This window comes from Triplophysa rosa, linkage group LG5 (assembly GCF_024868665.1).
Source record: "Triplophysa rosa linkage group LG5, Trosa_1v2, whole genome shotgun sequence".
Taxonomy (NCBI): domain Eukaryota; kingdom Metazoa; phylum Chordata; class Actinopteri; order Cypriniformes; family Nemacheilidae; genus Triplophysa; species Triplophysa rosa.
This window is the reverse complement of record NC_079894.1, coordinates 12,182,317-12,188,078: the sequence shown is the minus strand read 5'-3', so window position 1 is coordinate 12,188,078 and position 5,762 is coordinate 12,182,317.

Sequence of the window (5,762 nt, the reverse complement as noted above, 5' to 3'; positions counted from 1 at the left end):
GTGAGTTTCACTTTATTATATAATCTCCTTCAGCAAAAAAGCAAAAATGTGACGATGTCTTTGTCCTGTGTCAGCCGCCGTAGTGCGTTGAAAGGAGGGATAGAGTGAACCGTTGGGTGCAGTTCGCAACCTCACCACTAGATGCCACCATTGTATAGACGGTTTCATCGGATGCACGCACCTAGCCCGAAGTTAACTTACGTTCTGTGTTTGTTTATTGGTCTGGCTAGTGGCTAATAATATGTGACCCTGGACAACAAAACCAGTCTTATGGGTCAATTTTTCGAAATTGAGATTTTTACATAATCTGAAAGCTGAATAAATAAACTTTCTGTAGATATATGAGTTGTTAGAATAGGACAATATCTGGCTGAGATACAACCATTTAAAACTCTAGAATCTGAGAGCGCAAAAAAATCAAATATTGAGAAAATTGCCTTTGAAGTTGTTAATCAGGGGCACTGTGGCAGACCATCCACTCACAAAAATAAAGTTTTTATATATTTAAGGTAGGAAATTTACAAAATATCTTCATGGAACATGATCTTTACTTAATATCCTAATGATTTTTGGCATAAAAGAAAAATCGATAATTTTGACCCACACAATGTATTTTTGTCTTTTACTAAAAATGTTCCCGTGCTACTTAAGACTGGTTTTGTGATCCAGGGTCACATATAACTACATGGATTATTTAATTTATATTAATATTATTATTTTATTGTATCATAATTGTATTAAATAAATGATTTGTTGAAATTTGTTGCATGTTCATTTTGTTAAATATACAATTTGTTAAATGGGTCGCGTAACTTTGTCGCGTTTGAAGAAACTGTATGGTACATTGACATCTAGCAGTTTAACTTGGAATCGCAGTCTAAATTCAAAATATTGGAGAGGCAAGTTTAGCCAAGTAAAGGTTCTTCTCGGTTTCTTTTGCTGTTCGGGCCACAAAAGCACACATGTGCAGTAACATTTATGTTTTGCTTTGAAACTGTCTATAATATTGTATACTAGTTACCAGCAACATGTAAGCATTTAATATTCATGTTAACTTTAACCAACAACCAATTGTTTGTATTTGGTTTTTATCTATCTGCAGTTATGTATTTGGAACTATGGAGCTGACAAAGAGCGAAGATTCCTCAAAAGACAGAAAGAATTCAAACAAGGCTGCAGCATATGTCCATGGTAAAGGCAAAGAAGGACATACATTGCACACTGACCCAAATAATGAATTTGTAAATATGCACAATACAGTTGAAAGCCCACGCTCACTTACGGGAATTTGTAACACTCTTTGCTCAGATGGCACTGGGCAGCTCTGCAGCTCTGTCAAAAAGAGCAAAACCTATGACTGTGGCAGGAGAATGGGGTTACAGCAAGCTGAGAGCCCTGGATGCAAAAATTGGGCTAACAGGCGTCATCGTCATAAACTCGTGACCAGTGTCAGCTTTTCAGGATTTGAGTCACCTCTACGGTTGCTTTGTGAGAATCCGGACACGTCTGGCAGCAGTCATGAAATCATTGATTACCGTAATTTAACACCCCAAGTGCCCTTTGTGCCCTGCAAAGCGAAATCCATTCCTAAAAAGAGGATCTCCCTAAGGAGACCGAGGAAGGCCATTAAAGACTTGTTCGGTCACAAAAGACACAAATATGAGACAGCTTTGTCACCAAGTACACACTGTCGTGTTGGAGGTGAAAATGTTCCAACATCGAAATGTATAAAGAAGTCTTCAAGAGACAAAGAACAGACATCTGCAAGAAACAGGTATAACGAACACAGCGAGACTTATTCGGATTCCTCGAGTGAATGTTGTGCTAATGTTTGTGAGGATGTCGCCTCATTAAAAAGCTTTGGATCTCAGTCTGGTTGTGGAGAGATATTTGCTGATGAGGAATGCATTGTGTCGTCTGATGGGGTCCTCAACCTCTTGAATCATAAAGAGGCTGGTCAATCTCAGAGGCGAAACCATGCTACGACAGGCTTCCAGGGAGGTAAAGAGTGCCTGACCTCTCCGGCTCAGTCTGGGGTCCTGGACATGTTTGGAATGTGGGAAGCCCTAAACAAAACAAAACACTTTAGGCAAAGTTCAAGAACATCAGGTAATATGACAGAGACCACAACCCCTTTTGCCAAATCCCCTTCCATGACCAAATCTGAAAATGTAACCGCAAATTCACCCAGACTGGAGTCACAGATCAAGGAACTTAATACTGATGTGATGTCACTAAAAAGCGACAACCAAGAGAATACAAGTGACGAGGGCTACTGTGATTATGTTTCTCCTGGTTCTGAGGACCACAGCAAGACTTCTCTTACTCCAGTGCCGTCCAACAAGTTCCCTAGGGACACGTACAGTGGAGATGCTCTTTATGAGCTATTTTGTGACCCTAGTGAAGCAGAGATGACCCCCATCTTTGACGATGAGCTGGATCTAACAGACAGCGTTATTGGCCAGTGCAGCGACCTTCCGTTATCCATGTACAGCTTCCATGTCGGGGCAGAGGAGAATCTTGCACCACCTTTGGCTAGGGACTTCATTGGTCAAGAGTTCTTGCAGAGTAAATGGATGGGGAAGGATTGTTTACTGAAGCTTTGCGACACAGAGATCTCTCTAAGTATGGGTATAGTTAACTGGCTGAAACATAAGACAGACAAAAGCAACCCAAAGTCTTTATGTACTAACAGTGAAGAACCTGGAGATTTATGTATGAAATACAAAACCCAGTCAGTAGGGGTTAGAAAACCCCCTAGAGGAGCCCCTTCAAGAGCTGTTAATAGTAGCAGAGATGCGGTGAATCTCAAAGAGAGGGACTCAAGCCAACAAGGTGTTGGTGCTCCCATATTGGACCTGCCTCCACAATATGATGTTAACACTGTAATGTCACCCCTGGTGTCTCCAGAGAGCCTACCCAAAACCACAACAAGTGGTGTGTGTTTCAAAATATTCAATATTGACTCTCCTGGGACCGCAAGTGGAGATTTGAAGTCCCCGGGAGTAAGCTCACCTGGTTCTGGAACGCGCTCATTGTTTGTGCTGGCCATAAATAAGGAATCTCTTTGTGCTTCCTGCAAGAGTTCCCTAAAAAATGGAGCTAAAAATCTGTTCCTGTGCTGTTCTTGTATGTCCCTTATTGAGCACATCAAGACTTCAGACCTTTGGGCCCATGCCAGCCTTCCCCATCCCAAAACTCTAACTCCACATCCCATTACCACAGACCCACTGTCTCCAGCTAGCACTTGTGGGATAGCAAGTGACATCAGCATCGCTTCCCTTGTTGAGCAGTGTGCTAGTCAGTTGTCTTCTATGAAGATTAACATTACTCAAAAGCACTTAAGCTGTGATAAAAGAAGTGGACTTGAACCTGCGCAAGGTGTTAAAAGGAACACTGAAAACAGGAAATATCTAAAGGCAAAGCAGAAGAAAAAGACGATGACGAGTCCAGAACAAGGCTTGCATGTTAGACATTGCTTGGGTCGGTCCAGATTTTCGGAGGATGTTCAAAAACCTTCACTTTTGGAGACTGAGGGACTTGGTTTTGTGACGAATCATGGTTCTAATGATTTGGTGTTAGAAACTTACAGTGAATCTGGTGACATGGTCACATTTCAAACTCCTAGGCCCACTTCTCTTTCTCTCATGGCCTCTACTTCCTCAGAGTTTTCTTCAGGAGAAGATCACCAGTTGAAAAGGATGGAACACAGAAATGTGGCCAAAAAGAAACATAGATCATCACGTCATAAGAAGACTGCTGTAAATAGTGAGAGATCAGGGGGTTTTGTCCTTCAGGAGGGGAAGGTGGAACGCAGATGCAGAATGAAAAAGTGACACCCAGGTGCTGGATTCCTCTACTGAAGATGCATCTTTTCACTTCATGGCAGCACTGGAATAGAAAACTTGAAATACTTTTAAATACTAAATCGTGCAGCTGCAGTTGAAATCGCATAACCACATTGATTTAAAGGTGCTGAATTGAAAAACTGATGTCAGCTTAGATGAAAAACAGGGCACTGCAACTCCTGTCAATAGACCACTTTGCAAGATGATAACACTGGTCCAGAAGTACTTCCGGTTATTATTTATTATAAGTATTTTTTAAATCTTACATATGTAATTATATAAATATAAATATTCTATTGGTTCTATTTTGTTCAAATGTTTGAGTAACTGAAACTGGAAGTTCTTCTGGATCAGCGTTGAACCTGCATTGAACCTGCATCTGAAGAGGTCTATAAAGGGTCTAAAATGATCATTTTTGGGACTAATTGTGGAAGAAGGGCCTGACTGGATCTCAAAATGTGTAAAAATGTAGTGTCCTTTACTGTATGTATTCCAGTTAGGTCTTTGCATATTTGTTTGCAAGGTAATGGCATTGGATGTGATGTTGTTTTTTGGTATGTTCTTCATATATCTTTTCACTACTGCACTTTGCAGTGGATGCAGTGATTTTTAAACCATAGATTAAGACAAAAGATCCAGTAGAGGCCATAGGACAAGGGCATACATTGCATTATGCATTTGTTTGCTTCATAACTTTCTTAATACTCTTATTGAGACAAATAGAGCTAATTCTCACATGCTTTGCAGGTATTCTCACAGGAGGCATTTTCTCATTTACTCACAATGGGAAGACCAATTATCATAATGTACTGTGACAGACAGTCTAAGGCAGTGGCAGAGTATTAAATATACAGTATTTAAAAATATGGATTGTATTAAAGAATCTGAATTAAAAAAGCATGCTTATTAAAAAGTTTAATTTTTTTTATATGATCTCTGCTTCAGTCAGTGAGTTACTTTTGCATTGCCTGGCAATCTAGTGCAGATTCACAATTTATTGCACAGTAGATCATTGCCTTTAAATCCTCTTTTCTTAATTACAGCCTAAGGGTGGAATGGCCACTGTTTTGTGCTTGTGTAAGGGGAAGTGATTGTGTCTCAGCAGTTCAGTAGGCTTCAAGGCTTTCTGAGAGTTATTATGTTGTAGCTGGGTCAGCAGAGGCAGATCTCTGCTGTTGTGTGTGTCTGTATGTTTACTTGAGCATCGATGAGCCGAACATGTAATTAGGATTTCAGGGGAAGGGAGGACGTCAGCAGTTTGACTAATTTTGCCTATTATTAGCACTCGTGCAGATTATTTCACAAAGAACCAAAATATCTGCATAAATATCTTTAATTATTTAAAGATGTACTGTACATTGTCTTTCTGGATTCTCTCCTTTTTCGTGCAGCTTCAGACTGATGGTCCTCTAGGAGAGTATGGGGTAAATTAATGAGTGCCAAGGGACTATGATAGCAAAGCTTCTTTTGATAGGGCTTCAAGGTCAGATATCCTCTTTGTATTTGTGGCTTGTTATATTTCTGCCTGTTATCTGGAAACCATAGCAACAGCACATGGGAAAGCTGTCGGTATATTGGCAGTTTACCAGTGTGAGAGTGGAAATTATTGTAGGTTAAAATTGTAAAGTCTTATTGTTTCACGTAATTGGAATTGTAAATGGGACTTGTTATTATTTTAAAATGGAGATGTCTTTGTGGTTTGGATTTAAGGTCTCAAAAAACACCATATGACCTTATTAATAATTTAAAACAGGAACAGTAAATGGAATTTGAGGAGCATAATATGTTAATAATTGAAGAAGTCTGGCTCCGTTAAGACAAAAATGCAGCTGAATCTAAAAAAAACTTTTTTATAGACTGAGCAGACACGTTTACCAAGCCTTTTTTGACACTTTATCCCATTTACTATTTTAC